We start from the raw sequence: 8,098 nt of genomic DNA on the forward strand, positions 1-8,098 counted from the left end.
GACTATATGCATGCACAGTTCCATTACTTGACATATTTCAGTTACATTCTTTTTCAGTTAGCAATTTTATTAAAATGAATAATATTGTTTGGATTTTGAAGTACTAAGGACATCAATGCAACTGATAAATCCACCAAAGAAAGAGAGAGAATATTCATACTAATTTAATCCCTTCTTCATAAATGACAGATAAAATATTATATGAGCCCTAAACAATGAGAGCACAAAATCCAATACCTACTAGAGCCTCCACAAGAAAATAAGAAATCCAATAGCTGTTGTACACCAGGCTGGGAATGAAAAATATCACTAGTTCCGGTCGGATATAGATATTAATAGAATCATCTTCTAATGAAGAATGCGTAGCCAAAAGTCCATCTTGAGACATATGTAAAGTGAATTATAAACCTTCCAATAAACCTCACACACTTTTCTTAGAGGATGAAATAAGCCTAGTTGGAAATAGTGTAGATTTTCCTCTGGTCCTAATGCAACATGTATCTCTTCAATTTATTCCATGACAACATTTATGACATGAGGCAAAGTCTAAAATATATATCAAGTGAATGAAAGCATCCTCAAAACCAAGTCTTGCAACACCAAAAGCCATGTATTTCACTGCTGAAGTTGTCGTTTTCCTGTACACAAGGTCTCGATCCATGAGTGCATCTTCAAGTAATGGTGTCACTGCATATATGTAGTCCTTTCCCATATGACATATAGATTAAAAAAAATGAGAGGGACTTATGAACACCACTTTGAACATTCAACTCTAGCACCGATATTTGTTCATAGGAGATGGCTGCCATTCTCTTGATACCTCAACTTGGAAATGTTTTATTGGACTACCCATTTGTTGTTTGATATAGAATTCAATACAGACAATGTGATTGCTTCCACATGCCTTAGTCAAGCGTGACACATTTGCCTCTTTCCTTTGATTTGGAATACATGAAAGCTGGTCTCGAATCTCAGAATTTTTTGTAAGTTATAATCAATACACATTCTTAAAGATCTTTGAAATAAATATTCATTTGATATTATCGAACAAATGAACTCTGATTTCATAGTGACCTCAAGTACTTTCATTTTCAATTTTTCTCTCTCTTTTCAAGAAGAGGCTTTCAGATTCAAACTCAAAAATGTGGAAACCAAGGTTCCACAATGTAATAAACAATGAGAGACTAAATTACAAATGCAATCTAGAGGTTCCATCTGCTTCCATGTTCAAAACTAAGGAAGGTAAAAACTACATCTACTTGAGTGCATGGATTGCTTCCACAAGTATTGAAGTACATAAGTTTCTCTATGGGGTTGTTCGCTCGTCTTCGTTTCCCTTATAGTGAGTGCTCTTATATAGGAGGATCACCTTACCCTTCCGCTTTATGGTCGCTTAATGGGTGGGTCCCTTTTAGTTCGATGGTCGCTTCACTTTACCTACTTCCTACTGCTACTGCCCGCGCCCCGCTTCACCCACCTGCATGAGGTACGTTAGTGACTCGACTGATAAGGAGAGGTACGTTAGTGACTCGACTGATAAGGAGAGGTACGTTAGTGACTCGACTGATAAGGAGAGGTACGTTAGTGACTCGACTGATAAGGACCCTTTAGGGGGCTCGACTGATAAGGACCTTAAAATCCGGCTTAGATTCGTGTTACATGAAGAAATGAAGGGAAAAAATAGCATTGTCACAAGGCATTTTGAGCACGGTGAAAATATATAGAAAATTGGAACGAAAGTATGAATATGCTCCAATTTAACCGAGATAGCCAACAGTAAAGGGAGATTGATGTCCTCTGGCCTGATATTGTTTCTAGCTTTCTCTATCTCTGAGCAGTGGGCTTGCATTACAAAATTGCTAAAATAATTGATGATTGCTTTCTCCATCTTTGAGTAGTGGGCTTGTGTTAGTGTAATTTTTTTTGAGAAGTGTACCAAAATCCATTACTTAAGTTATAAGTGACTTATAACCCTAAAAACAAAATATGTCTACTTCTATGCTTCAGATATGCAATAAAATATGAAGAAAAACCCTGCAACACAACAGATTTTGCAAATAGAAACATATAACAACACACAGTAAAAGTGCAATAACCTAATGGAGGACTTAATCAAAAGATAATTTTATTAATGAATACACTTGGTAAGAAGAAATTACAACATGGGTTTGTAGTATAACCTTCTATTTATAACAAAGTATTGAGCCAAATTAGGAAATAGAAAATAATAAAATATTATTGACTAAATCAAAATCTAGCCTTTGTGAATAACGTTATGCAACCAACTCACATAAAAGATAGCTCAAAGACTTAAGAATTATCCTCTTCGAGGGGGAAACCTCATTTACATTACACAAATGAACAATTCATAGATTATTCAAATGATAATATCTCCTTGGTATATATAGGAGTGTAAGGGCTCATAATATAATCAGAGCCTACATAACAATAATAATGTAAGGGCACAACAATAACAATAGTGGGCTTCTATGGGGCACAACAATAACAACATGGGGGATACATGGGAACAACAATAACAATAGGGGGCTACAATAATAACAATAAGGGTAATATACTAGTATTATAGGGACCTAACATGCCCCTCTCCTTAAAAAAAGTGTTTTCCTCAACACTTGAGTAGTTCCGAATGCTTCTGTATAAAATTCTCATCCTCCCATGTGGAATCTTTAGCGGGTAAGTTCTTCCACTTAATGAGATACTCTGAAATTAATCGATTCCATAGCTGTTAGGTTCTTGTTTCCGTGACTGCTTCAGGATCAAATATGATTTTTCCTTATTTGTCAAGTTCTGGTAACACTGTTTGAACCGGGAGCTTGTAACCAATAACCTTCTTTAAGAAAGAAACATGGAAAACTGGGTGTACTCGTGAAGATGCAGAAAACTCCAATTTGTATGCCATAGTACCAATATTTTGCAACAGCTTATAAGGACCATAGTACTTGGGTGATAATTTATTATCCTTATTATCTTGCTTGAGGGACATTTGTTTGTATGGTTGTAGCCATAAAAATACCCAGTCACCTACATCAAAACTTATTTCATTGCGATGCTAATCTTCCTGTTGTTTTATTCGATTCCGCGCTAGAGTGAGGTTATCGTTAAGAGTTGGAGAACTTGTTGTTGATGCTCGATGTGATCTTGCACTGCTTGAACCTTAGAATTTTCTCTTAAAGATGATGTGATGGATGGCGGATGATATCCATAAAGTGCCATAAATGGGGTAATTGTTGTTGTAGTATGGAAGGAAGTGTTATACCACCATTTAACTAGAGGTAACCACATGACCCATTGTGTTTGTTTATCCGATGCAAAGCAGCGAAGATATCCTTTCAAAAATTTGTTCACTATCTTAGTTTTCTCATCAGATTGAGGATGATAAGATGAGCTATGAGCTAGTTGAGTACCAAGACAAGAAAATAATTTCATCCAAAAATTTCCAGTGAAAATGGAATCTCTGTCACTTACAATAATATTTGGGTTTCCATGTAGCTTTTGAATTGTTTCCATAAATGTAGTAGCAACTATATTGGATTTAAAAGGATGAGATAATGCACAAAAGTGTGCATACTTGGTAAGTCTATCAACTACCACCATGATGACATTCTTTCCTTCAGACTTGGGTAAACCTGTGATAAAATCCATTGAGACCTCCTCCCAATGTTGACTTGGAATGGCTAAAGGTTGTAACAGATCTGGGGTCTTAATTATATCAACTTTATTTTGTTGGAAAACCAAACATTCTACCACAAACTTCTAAATATCAGATTTAAGGCCATCCCAAAAAATTCCTTCTTGACACTGTGATAAGTTTTCAAAAATCCTAAGTGCCCTCCTAAGGGGGAGGTGTGCAATTCCAAAATAATCTTTTCTTGAATTGGGAATTCTTATAAAGATATAAGTGATCTTTGTACCATAATGAATCATTTTTCTATCTAATTGTATCAGATGTACTAGGATCTTGTGGCAACTTTTGAATGAGTGCCCACACCTCTTCGCCATCCTTCCATTCATCCCTTACTTCAGTTATCCAATCAGGTTGGATAATAGAAATGACACAAATCAATGCTTCCACATCCTCATTCTTTCTTGAGAGTGCATCTGCAACAACATTTCACTTCCCTTTTTTGTAGATGATTTCAAAGTCATAACCCAACATCTTTGTGACCCATTGTTGCTACTCTTCTGAAGATAATATTTGTTCCAAAAATAATTTAAGGTTTTCATGATTTGTTTTTACCTTGAAGTTTCTTCCCATTAGGTAATGTCTCCATTTCTTTAGTGCATGTAGTATTGCCAACATTTCCTTCTCATAAATATGTTTGTGTAAATACTTTCCTTCAATTGGACGACTTTCAAAAGCAATGGGTCTTTCTTCTTGCATTAAAACAACACCAATTCCATTTCCCGAGGCATCACATTCCATAATAAAGGTTTTTTTGAAGTCAGGCGTAGCTAAAACCGATGCTTGGTACATTACTTCTTTAAGATGTTCAAAGGCCTTAGTCACTTCCGGAGTCCAAGAAAATGCATCTTTCTTCAGTAGTGTTGTTAGAGGTGCTGTTATTCTCCCATAATGCTTAACAAACTTGCAATAATACCTTGTCAACCAAAAAAATCCTCGAAGATGCTTTATGGTTGTGGGGACTTTTCATTCCTTAATGGCTTTAATTTTGTTAGGGTCTACCTTAACACCCTCATGAGATACAATATGACCCAAATCTTCCACCTCATGTACTCCAAAGGAATATTTGGAGGTTTTTTCATGTAATTGTTTCTCCTCCAATAATTTGAGCACCCTGTCAACATGTTGAACATGATCCTCCCAAGACTTGCGATATATTAGTATATCATCAAAAAATACTAACACAAATTTTCTAAGGAAGGGTTTGAAAATGGAATTCATCAAACCTTGACATGTCAAAGGTGCATTAGTAAGGCCAAAAGGCATGACCAAAAATTCACAATGACCCTCATGAGTTCTGAATGTTGTTTTCAGAATGTCTTAAGTCTTCAGTCTAATTTGATGATATCCTGAATGAAGATCCAACTTGGTGAGGTAACTTTATCCATGTAATTTATCCAACAATTCATCAATGACAGGAATGCGAAATTTATCTTTAATAGTGAGCTTGTTGAGCTCCTTATAATCAGGACACATACGCCATGATCCATCATTCTTGTGCACCAATACTAATGGAGCAGAGAAAGAACTTTGACTAGGTTGAATTATACCAACCTCTAGCATTTCTGCAACCATACGTTCAATTTCACTCTTTTGGGAATAGGGATATTTGTAAGGCCTAATGTTTGTAGGAACACTTTCTGGAATCAAATAAATAACATGATCATGATCACAAATAGGTGGGATGCCTTTGAGAGTCTCAAATACCTTAGAATGATTGTCCAAGGCTTTTTGGAGATTTGGAGAAATAGATGATTTTGATGTTTGAACCTCTAGTGAGCATAACTGTGAAATTACACCTCGTTGTTATTTATTAAAAAGCTTTGTCATGCCATTAGATCTGATTATCTTTCCTGGTTTCCCTATGATACCCCTTAATTCAACTTCCTTTCCTTCCCAAAAAGATTCAAGAAAAGTTCTTGAAAATTAAAAGCTATTGTCCCCAAATATTGTAACAATTGGACTCCTAGTACAACATTAGCACCACCCATTGGAATGGAGAGAATTGGACTATTCAATACATATTCGCCCATGGTTAGCTTGATATTATGGCACTTTACAGAGAAATTTATAGTTCCTCCATTTGCAACCATCACTTGACACTCGGGTGCTGGATATAGGAAGAAATTCAATTCTTTGGCTATCTTACAATGAACAAACTTATGACTACTAACTGAATCAATCAACACTATTACCTTTTTTCTTGTTGATATATCCTTCTATCTTAAGAGTTTGAGGAGTGGTAATTCCTGCCAATGCATTATAAGATATGGTCGGATTCATTTCTTCTTTCTCTGGGGTTGGTTCTTGGTGTATATCCTCTTATTTTGATGTTTCTTGTTCCTTTTCTTCCTCTCCTTCACAGTCTATGTAGAATAATTTCTTCTCAGCACACTTATGACCTTTTTTTTATTTGCTATCACAATTGGAACAAAACCCTTTTGATATTTTTTCCTCCAATTATTATGGCGCCAACTTTGTAGGTTGTGGAAGGTTAGGAGCAACAACACTTCCATATTTATAGTTGTGAGTGGTAGACTTCCTTGCTGCCATAATTTTTCTTTCAACGTTTCTTGCCACTCTGAATGTCTTCTCCATTGAATCAGGTTCCCATAGGCGAACCTCATGTTGGATGTTATCCTTAAAAGTACCTATGAATACATCAATCCTATGCTCCTCTGGAATATCAGTTACTTTAATATTAAATTTTTGGAAGTCCTTAATGTGCGCCGCCATTAAACCCTTTTGTTTGAGATTTATCAATTGGCTAAAAAATGTGTTTCTCTTTGTATCCTCATAATGTGCTATCATTTCCTCTGTAAAAAATGACCAAGTGATAAGTGGTTTACCAGAAAAAATCCATAGATACCATACAAATTGACTGTGTTATAATTATAAAGATGAAATGCATACCTTTTGTGTGTGGTTCACATCATTTAGATCAAAATATTGCTCCATATGTAGTATCCATGTTACTAGATCCTTGCCATCAAACTTCTGCATATATATATTTAGAATGTGGTGGTTCTTAAACCCCACATTGGAGTCTCTAAAATCATAATTCATATTCCTTTTGTCCTCATCATGATTTTCATGGATTACCTTGTCACCACCAGGAAGACTTTCTTGCAACAACTTTGTCAAACCTTCCTTCAAACCTTCCATGTCTTCTTTCAAACCATCCATCTTAGCTTCCATGCCATCCTTCAAACCTTCCATGTATACTTTCAAACCATCCATATTAGCTTCCATGCCATCCTTCAAACCTTCCATGTATTCTTTTAAACCATCCATGTCATCTTTGGTTTCTCTTTGTGAGTGAAATTTGTTGCACTTGGTCCCGTAATTTTGATATATCATGCTGCAATTTTTCCTCTTCATGCGTCATAGTAGAGATTTCTGAGGGCTTAATGGGTGTAGAATTCTTTTGTTTTGGAGGAATTTTAGAACCAAATACTTATATCTATGCTTCAATATTCCCTTTGAATCACTTCAAACTGATTTTTCAAACAAAAGTTATGACAAAATTTAAAAAATACACACATTTTTCTTGCTTTTTTGGAGCTCGATATTGCAATTGTTGTATCTCTGTAATTTTAGATTTCCAAGGTCTAAAATTCGGTCTTGTTGTATCCCTATGAATATTCTTTCCAATTCCACAAGTCATACCAATATTGGATTCTTCAATATAGAGTTATGCCAGATCTCCTAGGATGCCCTGATTATGGACTGATTCGGTAGAGCGAAGTTGTATGGGATACCACGTATCGTTGTTTCAACATTAGGCCTTTAAATTACTATATAAAAAACTACAATCTGTGCAATTTTAGCCACTTTTTACAAAATTCAAATTCGATGCATGAAAATATAGTTATGACGATTTTCCGTAGGTCACCTGTTTGAGATGGAATTCTGGATCCTGCAAAAACCATAACTTCCCTGGATCATATATCAAAAAATATAGCGAACCAATATCTGAAATTTGTACATGAACTTCACCAAGATTTTGGATCCACATGGTTGAAATTTCAGCGTATAAAGCCTCATATAAAAACAATTATAGCGAAAATTATAAGATGACTTGTTTGAAGAAGCAAAACCCTAGAATCCAAAGCTATGATACCAAATGTTATGCAACCAACTCACATAAAAGATAGATCAATGACTTAAAAATTATCCTATTCAAAGGGGAAAACTCCTTTACATTACATAAATGAACAATTATTAGATTATTAAAATTAAATAATAATAATAATAATAATATCTATTTTTAAGGTCACAGCCAAGCCAGATACCAAATTGGTGTATGAGACCCCCTTGTTTGTGGGACAAGGGACCCACCTCCGCGCAATGATTTGACTACGAAGTCTACGAAGGCATACATACTCTACCCCC

The sequence above is a fragment of the Pinus tabuliformis genome, chromosome 6 (genome assembly GCF_031772625.1).
Source record: "Pinus tabuliformis cultivar Carrire ecotype Pingquan chromosome 6, CPIR1, whole genome shotgun sequence".
In the NCBI taxonomy this organism is placed as follows: domain Eukaryota; kingdom Viridiplantae; phylum Streptophyta; class Pinopsida; order Pinales; family Pinaceae; genus Pinus; species Pinus tabuliformis.